General features: G+C 40.0%; 1 non-coding gene across 1 annotated transcript; it reads right to left on the bottom strand.

The window, feature by feature from the left end:
- Positions 1-545: 545 nt before the first annotated feature.
- On the bottom strand, positions 546-652 carry LOC127116354 (small nucleolar RNA R71). Its single transcript, XR_007801305.1, has one exon. It is a non-coding gene; the product is annotated as a small nucleolar RNA R71 (small nucleolar RNA).
- Positions 653-15,321: the final 14,669 nt, after the last annotated feature.

Below are 15,321 nucleotides of genomic sequence, written 5' to 3' on the forward strand. Positions count from 1 at the left end.
AAATTTCATTTTCCTGTTGTTATATCGTTTATACTTAGGCTATTTCCCGCCGGTCAATGCGAAAAACTCGCAGCACCGGAAGTTTAAGCTTAGTATACCCCCTGGCGGAACCTGAACGTTACGCTCGCGCACGTTTATTCTTTCATAGAATTAAGAGAGCTATGGCCGAAGATCAAAACCAAAGACCTCTTAAGGATTTCGCTCAACCATCTAATGAAGAACCTAGTTCTAGTATAGTAAACCCAACTATACCAGCCAATAATTTTGAACTTAAACCATCCCTGTTACAATTAGTGTAACAGAGACAATTCGCGGGTCTCGCTACCGAGAACCCTAACCAGCATTTAAAAATATTTCTTCAATTAGCAGATACTTTTAAAACCAATGGAGCTTCTCCTGAGGCAATACGTTTAAGATTATTTCCTTTTTCCCTCAGAGATAAAGCCCTATCATGGTTAGATTTCCTTCCACCCAATTCCATTACGACTTGGGATAACCTTAGAAGAGTTTTTCTTGCTAGATATTTCCCCCCGAGTAAGACCGCCGTTCTTCGAAACCATATAACTAGATTTACCCAAAACCAAGGAGAATCGCTGGTCGAAGCTTGGGAGAGATATAAAGAGTTGTTACGAGCATGCCCACATCATGGTTTAGAAAATTGGTTAATCATTCAAACCTTCTATAATGGACTTCATTACAACACAAAGATGACCATCGACGCTGCCGCAGGCGGTGCTCTGATGAACAAACCTTACCCTGAAGCTAGTGCCCTCATCGAAGATATGGCTCAAAACCATCAATCATGGGGAGTCGAACGAGCGACAGTTGAGAAGAAGGAAGCCCAAGGAGGAGTGCATGAACTAAGCTCTATAGACATGATGCAAGCTAAAATGGACGCATTAGCCCTTAAAGTCGAGCATATGTACACGAACCCGAATACTGTAGCCGCAGTTTCGTCGGATTGTGAGATATGTGGAACCCAAGGACACCAATCCGCAGAATGCAGTCTATTGAACGAAACCCACTATGAGCAAGTGAACTACACCCAAGGGAACCCATATTTGAATACCTATAACCCTGGATGGAGGAATCACCCTAACTTCTCCTATACAAACAACAACCCTATTCAAAATAATGCACCTCCGAGACCTAGTTATCAAGCCCCTAGATCAAATCAACCTATGCAACCTATACCACCAAAACCGAGCCTTGAGAAAATTATGGAAAATTTTATCACCGCTCAAACCCAACAAAACAAGGAGTTCATGAACCAAAACATTCATGTTAACGAATTGATTACTCAGTTAGGAACCAAGGTTGACCAAATAGTTACTCATACCAAGATGCTTGAAACCCAGATCTCTCAGGTAGCTTTAAACCAGGCCCCTCAGACTACACCTGGAGGACAATTCCCTGGACAACCTCAACAAAATCCGAGAGGACAAGCCAATGCCATTACCCTACGAAGTGGGAACGCTTATGATGAGCCACCAAACCCTAGATTGAGTGAACCCGAAACTTCTAAGAAATGTACCAAAACCCCGGACGAAGTAAAGGAACCGGAGGAATCTGAAAACCAGGAAGGTCGAGATAAAGGAGAAGAACCTAAAGATAAAATTTACGTACCGCCCCCGCCATATAAACCACCTATACCATATCCCCAAAGACTCAAACAAACCCAGATCAATAAACAATATCAAAAATTTATTAAAGTTATAGAAAAACTTCTTGTAGAAATCCCTTTCACAGAAGTCATTACCCAAATACATTCTTATGCAAAGTTTCTCAAAGACATCCTTACCAACAAACGTAGACTTGACGATCCGAAGCCTTTAGAATGTAATGCTATTTCCGAGGAAAAATTAGCAAAGAAAGATAAAGATCCTGGAAATTTCTCCATTCCTTGCCTTTTGGGTAATCATGTCATCGAAAAAGATTTTCTAGACTTAGGAGCTAGTGTGAGCTTAATGCCTCTATCAGTTTGTGAGAGATTAAACTTAGGAGAATTACAACCCACTCAGATGTCACTTCAATTAGCCGATAGATTTGTCAAATATCCGATAGGCATTTTAGAAGATGTTCCTGTTAGGATAGGTCAGTTATTTATCCCTATTGATTTTATTGTCATGGACATCAAAGAGGACAATGATATACCAATCCTTCTAGGTAGACCCTTCTTATCGACTGCAGGAGCCATAATAAATGTCAAGAAAGGAAAGTTGACATTCGAGGTAGGTGACGAGAAAATAGAATTTATACTTTCGAAATTTCTTATGGCACATGTGATGGGAGACTCATGTTATGCCTTAGATATCATTGATGAATGTGTTAGAGAATTAGAACAAAAAGAAATTATAAAAACAATCAAGTTACCATCAACCCCCATAAAGGAAGATGATGACTTTAAAGAATATTACATCGATGATAACCTTTACGAATGTTTATCCCTTACCCCAGATCCTATGCCATGCCCTAAGAAACCAACCTTAGAACTTAAGGAACTGCCTAAGAACCTGAGATACGAGTTCCTCGATAAAAAGATGAACCGCCCAGTTATAGTTAGTGCTACCTTGAGCCAAAAGGAAACGAACTGACTTTTAGACGTTTTATGAAGATATCCCTCAGCCTTAGGATATAATATCTCTGACCTGAAAGGTATAAGCCCATCTGTATGCATGCATCGGATTTCGTTAGAAGAAGATTCAAAACCCTCTAGGGAGCATCAGAGAAGAATAAACCCTATAATGAGTGATGTTGTTAAGAAGGAAGTTCTTAAGTTACTTGAGGCAGGTATAATCTATCAGATCTCGGATAGTAAGTGGGTGAGCTCTGTGCATGTAGTACCTAAAAAGGGAGGCATCACAGTCGTGAAAAACGATAAAGGCGAATATGTAGCAAAACGTTTGGAAGGAGGATGGCGGATGTGTATAGATTATAGAAAATTAAATAAAGCAACTAGGAAGGATCATTTCCCTCTACCATTTATTGACCAAATGTTGGAGCGTCTAGCCAGACACTCTTACTTCTGTTATCTGGATGGTTACTCTGGATTCTTCCAAATACCTATTCACCCTGAAGATCAAGAAAAAACTACCTTTACATGCCCCTATGGAACTTTTGCCTATAGATGAATGTCGTTCGGCCTCTGTAATGCTCCAGCTACTTTCCAGCGCTGCATGATGTCAATCTTTGCCGATTACCTAGATGGTATCATGGAAGTGTTTATGGATGATTTCTCGGTTTGTGGATTTGATTTCCACGATTGTCTTGCTAACCTTGAGAAAATCCTGGAGAGATGCGTGGAGGTAAACCTCGTGTTAAATTGGGAAAAATGTCATTTCATGGTGACCGAAGGAATAGTTTTAGGACATATAGTTTCCGAAAAAGGTATAGAGGTAGATAAAGCTAAAATAGAAGTTATAGAAAACCTAAAACCACCAAAAACCATCAGAGAAGTCCGAAGCTTTCTTGGACACGCTGGATTCTACCGGCGTTTCATTAAGGATTTCTCCAAAATAACCAAACCTTTAACCGGACTTTTAATGAAAGATGCTGAATTCATTTTCGATGAAAAATGTAATGACGCATTTAATCTTTTAAAGCAAGCATTAGTATCTGCACCCATTATGAAACCACCTGATTGGTCAGAACCTTTCGAGATAATGTGCGATGCTAGTGATTATGCAGTTGGAGCCGTTCTAGGACAAAGGAAAGATAAAAAATTACATGCCATTTATTATGCCAGTAGAACCCTAGATGCTGCCCAGCTTAACTACGCAACAACTGAAAAAGAATTACTCGCTGTAGTTTTCGCTATAGACAAATTTAGATCTTATCTAGTAGGAGCAAAAATTATTGTTTACACCGATCATGCTGCCATTCGTTACCTATTAAGTAAAAAAGATGCCAAGCCCAGGTTACTCCGATGGATTCTATTACTACAAGAGTTTGATTTAGATATAAGAGATAAAAAAGGCACTGAAAATGTAGTAGCCGATCACCTTTCTAGGCTAGAACATCTAAAACCTGAACTAGTACCCATAAATGATGATTTCTCCTATGATAAACTGATAACTAGAGTAGAAACCATTGAAGATAATAACCTGGGCCCTCATGAGCACTTCCAAAAATCCTTAGCAGTAAGTGACGTACCATGGTATGCAGACTTTGTTAATTACCTAGCTGCTGATATGATACCCCCTGATAGACGTACAGATGTACGAGATGAAAGGAATTGGACCTACGCTTTAGATGCTCCACCTGTTTTGGGTCCTCTTCCTCCTAACATTCCTGATGAGGCGGGACATGACACTGATGATGAATATGATCGAAGAGAGAGATCTCCCGTACCACATGTGTCCCCCCATCATCCTTCACCACCACACACCGCACCATCTTCTTCTTCTATAGGTACCACTCCTGGCTTCTATATTACAGAGGAGATGTGGCGTGACCACCTGGCTAGAGAGCAAAGGCGTGACGACCTACTCTCTACCCTCCAGCAACAAATGATGGATAATATGAACTTCATGCAAGAATCGCAGCGGAGGACAGACAGGTCTTATGACACTATTTTACAGTCTCTGCAGACGATCACAAATACACAAGCTCGTCAGCAACAACACCACCAGCAACACATGGCACTCATTGAAGCCACTCAAGGTTCCATTATAGGTAACCTTCGAGAGGTGAGGACCGCTCAGGATGCCCTACAGGCGAGGATGGATCAAAGAGACCGTCGTCGTACCCGATCTCGTCGTCCACCTCAAGATGGCGAGGGCACTAGTGGTCAGCAATATGTTTCCAGGCAACTCTTCCTTATCTTATTTCGAAACATTAGGGACAATGTTCGATTTAAGTGTGGGAGGAGACTCTATCGTCTTTTCTTTATTGTTTTTCTCGCTTTCCCTTTATCCTTTTTCTTTACTGTTTTTAGATAGTTTATTAATTTATTGTTATTTCCTTTTAGTTGTTTATTTTGCTTTTTAGTATAATGCATGAGTCTGACGAGTCACCAAATACAGTAGATCTTTAGTACAATCCTACCTCCTCATACCTTTAGCCCCACCAAATTTTTTTGCAAAAGAAAATAGTGTTATTCCGAAAGTTTTCAGGTTTTAAGGACATGTTTTGAGTAAGGATGCGGTGACTTGGGAGAACTTTGCGAAACATCAGTATCTGTTTTAGCACCATAAGCTTCGCAAATATATGAATCATTCCCGAAACCCCATATACCATGGCCTTAATCATCATTTCCGTATAAGTCCCTAGTAGTTTATCTCAGCAGTCAACTCTGTTAGACTATGGCACGGATCTAGAAGGGGGGTTGAATAGATCCCAATTAAAAAATAAGTCGGCGCTACCAATTTAAAATTGGTTTTGAAAATTAGTTTTAAATGCGGAAGCAGCCGAGGAAAATTTTAGTCTAAAACGAACCGTTATTGGAAAACCAGATATGCGTTAAGCTAATGGATTAGAGATAAAGTGAAATACAAATCACTACACTAATTGCATAATCAATGATATGTTTCACTTACTAGGATTCCTAGTTCCAATGATCCAAATACCAAATCAAACTAGATACAAACTTAAGACAACTTTGGTTTAGGCAAATTTTCAAACACTTGGTGTGCATAAACACTCCAAGTGATATTTGTGTTGAGTAAGTAATTCAAATTGATCTAGTACAATATACTATTGTACTTTGGATTCAAAAGACAGTTTTAATCTCTTACTCAATTTATATCAACGTTTGGTAAAATTGCTTAAACTAAAATCACTTAATTTTTAAGCTGAAAAACAATTATGTAGAAAATTAAAGAAGACAGAGATTTGATGAGGCAGTTCCCCCGCCGTCCTCGCTTCGGGGTACGTCTGCCCTCAATTCTAAAATTAGAATTGAGATGATTTAATTAGATATCACCTGTAGAATTTAACCGTTTATACAAGGATTGCAAAGCAAGTAAACAACAGAACTCTCAAGGTGTTGAATGATGCTTCCTATCCTTGTTCCTTGATTCAAGATGAATCAAGACCTTCGATCGTTGTTGCTAGACCTCCGATTCCAGCCCCTTTGTTGAAGAACCTTCCGTTCTTCAAACCCTCGGCCCGGCTGATCTCAACCACAACGAATCGAACCCGAATCCTTCCCTTCAATATCACCGAATCCGCTACTAGACTGATGAAGACTTCCTCTTCTCAATCACCTTCGCTCAGCTGAATATTGATGAAGCAATTCGTCCCAAAACCCCCAAACATAAACCGGTCTTGGAGGACAAAACCCTAACAGTTTTATTCAAGAAAGAACCTGCCATAAGCTTCAACCCGAACCGGATTCTCCAATCTCAGCTTCGAACCTTATCACCTTTAACCGATCATGAAGCACATCAAAAATGGTTGTGTGTAGTTGATGTGTTGTGAGATGTTGAAGATGAAGATGATGAATCTTGGACACCTTTTTCACTCTTTCTTGTTTCCTTGAACACTTGAAATCAAATTAACAAATGTTAGTTGACAAAAATGGTTTGACTTCTATTTATAGTAACTAGCTAACCAACCAAAAATAACAGTTTTTCAAACAGTGGAAAATACTCAGAAAACTGAGTTTACGCACGAGCGGTCGACCATAGGTCGGTGTGCGCTGACCCGTGGGAAATGCGCCGACCCCTATGGTCGACTCAAGGGTTTCATGCGCTGACCCGTGGCTAGCAGCACTATGCCATGCGCCGACCTGTGGTCGACTCAAGCAAGCATGCGCTGACCAGTCTCCAATTGGTCTGAGTTATGCGCTGACCCGTGAGCTATGCGCCGACCCTTATGGTCGACTCAAGGCCTTCAAATCTGCAAAAATTCGTATTTTGTGATTTTCATGCATTTCGTCATGATCACACTTTGTCCACATATGTTTTTAAGAATTATAACAGATTTAGATAAGCATAGGAAAGGATATGATAGATGATGTGTTGCATTTGTTTGTGGACATGGAATCGACAACGCCGATTCGTCCATGGTGATCATTTGTCATTATCGAAACTTGTGATTGTATGTTGTCTGACACTTTGCCTTTACATACTCCCCCTTTTTGATGATGACAACCTGTGCAAAACCAACGAGACAAACAACATGCAGTATTGACACATTATGCACACTCCCCTTTTCTTTTGTAACCTAAGGCTATCTAAAAAAAATGACTGTTAGTTGTGGTGAACATTTTTGGCTGCCTGCTTTTGTACACTTTCTCCCCCTTTGACAACATCAAAAAGAGACAAGGAATGATTAGTCAACGTAACAAAAGATTCCACAGGAAATAACACAAACGGATAATAATAGCACACCAATATCATTTCTGAGCGATAATCATTAATTAAAGGAAGAAATACATTAAAATTAATGTTGCACAAACAAGCAAAACAAAAAAAATGAGTACATTCAAAATAACAAGCAAAATGCAACGTGCATATGAAGGTCTATGTCCTAATGGCGGTGTCCTGGATGGTAGCAGATGCCTAGGTTTCTGTGGGGGTCAACCAGAGTTGATAGGTATTCGGCAACACCGCTCAGATGCTTGAGACTCCCGTCGACCGACCGTTCCTGGCGGTCAAATGTTTCCGAAAAGGCTGCATACCGGTCATTCAAGCTTGTAAAGAGGGTGTCGAGCCGCTCATTTTGGGCTTGAATTTGACTGCTAATATGAGCATAACACTCATCCTGAGTTTGCATGAAGGATTGTTGTGCGAGCTGCATGTTTTGCATCATATCCAACAATTCTAAAGAGTTTGCATGCTGTGGAGGAGATGGAGGAGATTCTTCATCATACTGGTGATATGGCTGGTAGAATTGACGTTGAGTTGAACAACCCGTATGTTTCCATTCACCCCAGCCACCCTGGTTGGGGACATCTTCTTCAGTTGAATGGGAATGCTGAACCCAAGCGGAGTCGGAGTAGTCGTGAGTGTCAACACGTGGAGGACTATTATCTCCACCTTGGTGATCAAAAGCGTGCCCGGCTTCCTCTTCTTCATTTTCCTCTTCATCTTCTTCTTCTTCACTTTCATCACTGTCATCACCTGCTGCAACAGGCGCAGGGACATATCCTCTTCGAACAAACTTGTACATTCTCCTTTCATCACTCTACGAGGTGTATGCGTTCGGCGGTAAGCTTGTAGAACGCATGTTGTCGAACAACTTCTCTTTTGCCGATATCTTTGTTGAAGGATTCGACGCGAGCCGGTGGAACAAGCGATACAGCGGAGATGGGTAGAGATGCTGCGGATGATTCCCGGGATCTCTTGCCGGAAGGTCTGCGTGATGTGGAAGCCATTTGAGCAGGTTTGAAACTTAGTGTGTGTGGGTAGAGAGTGAAGAATTGTGAGGGTTTTTGAGAGTGATTTTGCTAGATAGAGGTTTTTCCCTATTTGTAGAGGAAAGGTTAGGGTTTTGGAAAGATGAAGGATCAAGGGACAATAGACACTCGATAGATGCAGGTTACAAGGTAGTGGGTAGTTTGAAAGGTAATGGAATGTAAATGCACACTTAATGATGGTTTATGAATGTAGATGCATGAGAAGGTTTAAATTTCTGCAGAAAAACAGAATTTTTGAGCGATGTATCGACCATACCTCTGCATGCGTCGACGCATACTGTTTGATTTTTGAGAAATCACAAAAAAATGTTAAGTGTGCGTCGACCATAGCCCTGTTACGGTCGACTCATACAGACAGAATATCAGTTTTTCACTATTCTGCACATGCGTTGACAAGTTTGATGCATAATTAAAACGCCATACAGCAATAAACATCCAAAGAGATACATCATGCATATATATACAGTATCATTATGTGGTATAGCTATGTTAACCATGAAACTTCGCAGATATAGAGAGAGAGAAGGGAACAATATCACCTCAATGCCGGAGTAACTCAGTGAACAATAAACTTGTGCTTGCAACAACATCAACTTGTTAGAAGTACAAGATTATAGTCTTAAATGGAATAAGGTAAAACAGCAGATTATAGTGCCCGTTCCAAAATATCGAGAATACCAAGTTCTCGGCGGATATGAAAGAAAGGTTCAGTGGCTAGCGGCTTTGTGAAGATGTCCGCTAGTTGATTTTCAGTATTAACATGTTCAAATACAATGTCACCTTTCTCTACATGATCCCGAAGAAAGTGGTGTCGAATTTCGATATGTTTGGTGCGAGAATGCATCACAGGATTCTTGGTAAGATTAATGGCACTTGTATTGTCACAAAAATGGGAATACGTTCAAGTTTGAGGTTAAAATCCAATAGTTGTTGCTTAATCCATATGATTTGGGCACAACAACTACCGGCGGCAACATATTCCGCTTCGGCGGTTGACAAAGCAACTGAAACCTGTTTCTTGCTGTGCCAACTGACCAAAGAGTTTGAAAATAAGTGACAAGTGCCACTGGTGCTTTTCCTATCCGATTTGCAACCGGAAAAATCGGAATCAGAGAAGCCTACCAATGAACAATCATTACCTTTGGAATACCATAGTCCATACTTCGGAGTACCGGATAGGTATCGAAGTATTCGTTTGACAACTTTTAGATGGGATTCCTTGGGACATGATTGATATCTTGCGCACATGCATACGCTAAACATAATATCGGGACGAGAAGCAGTGAGATAAAGGAGTGATCCAATCATACCTCTATATCGTTTTACATCTACTTCCTTACCGTCTTCATCTTTGTTCAAGTTTGTACAAGTAGGCATGGGGGTGTCTATGGCCTTAGCTTTTGCCATGTCAAATCTCTTGATAAGGTCCAAACAGTACTTTGTCTGGCTCACAAAAGTTCCTTCTTTGAGCTGTTTAATTTGCAAACCGAGAAAGTATGTGAGCTCCCCCATCATACTCATCTCGAATTCGCCCTGCATAAGGTCTGAAAATTCTCTCACAAGATTCATGTTAGTAGACCCAAATATGATATCATCTACATAAATTTGCACTAATATCAAGTGCTTTCCTTGACGTTTAATTAAGAGGGTTGTGTCAACCTTTCCTCTTGAGTAACCTTGATCGAGTAAGAATTTGCTTAGTCTCTCATACCAAGCTCTAGGAGCTTGTTTGAGGCCATACAAAGCCCTTTTCAGTTTATAAACATGATCAGGATACTCAAGGGATTCGAAACCCGGAGGTTGTGCGACGTAAACCTCTTCATTTATGTGACCATTAAGGAACGCACTCTTAACATCCATTTGGAATAGTTTAAAGTCTTTCGCACAAGCGAAGGCAAGGAGAAGGCGTATAGCCTCGAGTCGGGCAACCGGCGCATAAGTTTCCTCATAGTCGATGCCTTCCTCTTGGTTATACCCTTGCGCGACTAAACGCGCCTTATTACGGGTTATTACCCCGTTTTCGTCCAGCTTGTTCCTAAACACCCATCGGGTGCCGATTACTCGATGATCTCGCGGAGGAGGGACAAGGTCCCAAACCTCATTTCTGGTGAACTGATTAAGTTCCTCCTGCATTGACAAAAACCAGTATTCATCGAGTAGGGCTTCTTTAGAGTTTTTAGGTTCCATTTGCGAAACGAAAGCGAAGTGATAACAGAAATTACTTAGCTTAGATCGAGTTGTAACACCCTTTGAGATATCTCCGAGAATGTTGTCGATTGGATGGTCTTTGGAAGACTTCCAAGCTTGAGGGAGATCATCGTTTGAATGCGGATGAGCTACCTCGGTTTCCTCATGATGTACATCTTTATCCTTCTCAATTTTGACTATGTCGGGTTGATCAATCCCCGGCTCGCCCCCTTTGAGTATGTCTTCGGTAGATGTACCTGCACCATGAAAAACACTACCCTTTCCGACGTTTCTCGGATTGGATTCATCAAAAGTGACATGTACAGACTCTTCTACAGCAAGTAATCGTTTGTTGTATATTCTATATGCTTTGCTAGATTGAGAGTATCCGAGGAAGATACCTTCGTCAGCCTTGGAATCGAATTTTCCCAAGTTTTCCTTTCCATTATTCAATACGAAACATTTGCAACCAAAAACATGTAGGTGAGAAACATTTGGCTTTCACCCTTTTAAAAGCTCATACGGTGTTTTATTTAGAATGGGGCGAATGAGCACCCTATTTAGAACATAACAAGCCGTACTAATGGCGTCGGCCCAAAAATATTTCGGTAAGCCACTTTCGTTGATCATTGTTCTTCCCAATTCTTCCAAAATTCGATTTTTACGCTCCACAACCCCATTTTGTTGAGGAGTACGTGGAGCAGAGAAGTTATGATCAATACCATGGTTACCACAATATTCTTCAAATAAGTGATTTTCGAACTCACCCCCATGATCGCTTCTAATTGCAACAATGTTTGTATTTAGTTTATTTTGGGAAAGCTTAGCAAATCTTTCAAAGGCGGCGAACGTATCGCTCTTGCTTACTAAAAAAATAGTCCAACAAAATCGAGAAAAGTCGTCCACTATTACGAAACCGTAATAGTTTCCTCCTAGACTTTTAATCCTAGATGGCCCAAATAAATCCATATGAAGAAGCTTGAGAGGTCTCGTTGTTGAAACGATATTTTTGGATTTAAATGAGATCCTCGTTTGCTTCCCCTTTTGACAAGCATCACAAAGGTGATCCTTGGTGAACTTAATTTTGGGAAGACCTAGGACTAGATCTTTTGAGACTGCTTTGTTTAGTAAGTCAAAGTTAACATGTGCTAAACGCCTATGCCATAACCATGAATCTTCACTCATTGTTACAAGGCATTTGTCACTTGTTAATGATACTTCATTTAAGTCAAGCATATAGACATTGTTCACACGCAGGCCATTAAACATACTCTTCTTATCACCATTATGTACAATTTTGCAACAATCTTTTGAAAACGATACATTGTATCCTTTGTCACATAATTGACTGATGCTAAGTAGATTGTGTTTAAGACCTTCGACAAGCAATACATCAGAGATAGTAGTAGAAGAAGGGTTACCTACACTACCTTTACCAAGTATTGCTCCACGGTTGTTGTCACTATAAGTTACATATCCCTTCTTCTTAGCCACGAAGTCAATGAAGAGTGATATGTCTCCTGACATGTGCCTTGAGCATCCACTGTCGAGAACCCATCTTCTCTCAGTAGTCTCGAGGCATTGTACCTATGGCAATATAATTAACAAGCGAAGGTACCCAATGGCTTATTGGGTCCTGAATGGTGAGGAACGAAATGGTTGCATTTGGGCATCCATTGATAAATGCCTTTAGGAACTAAAAATCTCCTAAACCTACATTTAGCAATGAAGTGGCCTTTCTTGCAACAATAAAGACAAGAGAACTTTTCATTTTGATTGCCTTTGCTATCTTCATCCTTTATAACATATTTGTATTTTTGATATGGATTAACCATACTTTTTTGAAAATTTGATTTATCAATAGCAAAGGTAATCTTGGGCTCAAGAGCCTTGTCAAGTTTGGCCTTTAGGTTTCTTACTTCACCTTGCCAAATGTAACAAGTATCACACCCAAAGTTCATCATTCTACTTCTAAGGTCCTCATAACTTGTTTTTGTGCTTTCCACTATAGAAGCTTTAAGTGCCTCAAGTTTCCTTTAGGATTCTTGAATTTTATGTTCCAAATGAGAAAAAAAATCTTATTTGAGGCAAGCCTTTTAAAGGCCTCTTTCGCTTCACAGTGTAAAGTATCAAAAACAATTTGCAATTCATGATGAGACATACTAGAGGATTTTTCATATTTAGCATGTCGTACCTGTTTCTTCTTGTTCTTTTGATGAGCAGATAGACATAGGTTTGCATTTTCATCTTCATCACTAGAACTATCATCATCGGAGGAGTCGCTATCGCTTTCCCAAGCTATGTATGCTCTCCTTGGCTTTGATGATTTCTTGTGTGATTTGTATGATTCCTTTTCCTTTGTCTTCTTATTCATCGGACAGTCCGGTTTGTAATGACCCGGTTTTCCACAAGTATAGCACGACCCTCTAGTCCTTTTACCTTTTGAGTCATCATTTTTAGAGTACCTAGGTTGTTTCCAGAAGTTTACCAAGTTCTTCTCAGAGTGTTGGATGCCGTTCTTTCTCACGTAACGATTGTAGCGTTTAACGAACAACCCCATATCTTCACTCTTGTCCTCTTCTTCTTCGTCGCTCGATGAATAATCACTTTTCTCTTTTGCTTGAGACTTTGAGGAGGAAGTCTTTAGAGCTATTGATTTCTTTTCACTCACCTTTGCTTTGTCCTTCTTTTCTTTCTTTTCGTGTTGTTCTAGGCTCAAGAGAACTTGTTCATGCTCTTGTAATTTGCCAAATAGTGTTGTCAAGTCTAATATGGTAAGATCATTTGCTTCTTTGATGGCGGTCACTTTCGGCTGCCATTCCCTGTTGAGACATCTCAAGATCTTATTAGTAGCAACATCATTGGAAATAGGTTTACCTAGTGAATGTAATCGATTGATAAAGTGAGTAAATCTCTTTTGCATGTCAGCAATGGTTTCCCCTTGCTCCATGAAAAAGAGATCAAACTCTTGTGTTAGTGTGTTGATTCTTGCCAACTTAACATCGTTTGTCCCCTCATGGGCAATTTGTAGTGAATCCCACATGGCCTTAGCAGTAGGACAATGGGATACACGATAGTATTCGTCTACACCTAATGAGGAGATTAGGATATTTTTGGCTTTCCAATCATAGTTGTATTTATTTTCATCATCATCGGTCCATTGTGCTTCAGGCTTAGGCACTAATTCATTATTCTCATTGGTCATGGTTATTTCAATTGGACCATTGAGAATAACATTCCATATTTTTCTATCTATGGAATTTATGTGCACCCGCATACAGTCTTTCCAATAACTATAATTTTCACCATTGAAAACGGGAGCTCTATTATAAGCCCCTTTAGGTTCGTTAGCCATTTTCTATTGAAGCACGGAGTGAACCGGAGCTCCTGATACCACTTGTTAGACTATGGCACGGATCTAGAAGGGGGGGTTGAATAGATCCCAATTAAAAAATAAGTCGGCGCTACCAATTTAAAATTGGTTTTGAAAATTAGTTTTAAGTGCGGAAGCAGCCGAGGAAAATTTTAGTCTAAAACGAACCGTTATTGGAAAACCGGATATGCGTTAAGCTAATGGATTAGAGATAAAGTGAAATACAAATCACTACACTAATTGCACAATCAATGATATGTTTCACTTACTAGGATTCCTAGTTCCAATGATCCAAATACCAAATCAAACTAGATACAAACTTCAGACAACTTTGGTTTAGGCAAATTTTCAAACACTTGGTGTGCATAAACACTCCAAGTGATATTTGTGTTGAGTAAGTAATTCAAATTGAACTAGTACAATATACTATTGTACTTTGGATTCAAAAGACAGTTTTAATCTCTTACTCAATTTATATCAACGTTTGGTAAAATTGCTTAAACTAAAATCACTTAATTTTTAAGCTGAAAAACAATTATGCAGAAAATTAAAGAAGACAGAGATTTGATGAGGCAGTTCCCCCGCCATCCTCGTTTCGGGGTACGTCTGCCCTCAATTCTAAAATTAGAATTGAGATGATTTAATTAGATATCACCTGTAGAATTTAACCGTTTATACAAGGATTGCAAAGCAAGTAAACAACAGAACTCTCAAGGTGTTGAATGCTGCTTCCTATCCTTGTTCCTTGATTCAAGATGAATCAAGACCTTCGATCGTTGTTGCTAGACCTCCGATTTCAGCCCCTTTGTTGAAGAACCTTCCGTTCTTCAAACCCTCGGCCCGGCTGATCTCAACCACAACGAATCGAACCCGAATCCTTCCCTTCAATATCACCGAATCCGCTACTAGACTGATGAAGACTTCCTCTTCTCAATCACCTTCGCTCAACTGAATATTGATGAAGCAATTCGTCCAAAAACCCCCAAACACAAACCGGTCTTGGAGGACAAAACCCTAACGGTTTTATTCAAGAAAGAACCTGCCACAAGCTTCAACCCGAACCGGATTCTCCAATCTCAGCTTCGAACCTTATCACCTTTAACCGATCACGAAGCACATCAAAAATGGTTGTGTGTAGTTGATGTGTTGTGAGATGTTGAAGATGAAGATGATGAATCTTGGACACCTTTTTCACTCTTTCTTGTTTCCTTGAACACTTGAAATCAAATTGACAAATGTTAGTTGACAAAAATGATTTGACTTCTATTTATAGTAACTAGCTAACCAACCAAAAATAACAGCTTTTCAAACAGTGGAAAATACTCAGAAAACTGAGTTTACGCACGAGCGGTCGACTATAGGTCGGCGTGCGCTGACCCGTGGGAAATGCGCTGACCCC

The sequence above is a fragment of the Lathyrus oleraceus genome, chromosome 1 (assembly GCF_024323335.1).
Source record: "Lathyrus oleraceus cultivar Zhongwan6 chromosome 1, CAAS_Psat_ZW6_1.0, whole genome shotgun sequence".
Taxonomy (NCBI): Eukaryota; Viridiplantae; Streptophyta; class Magnoliopsida; order Fabales; family Fabaceae; genus Lathyrus; species Lathyrus oleraceus.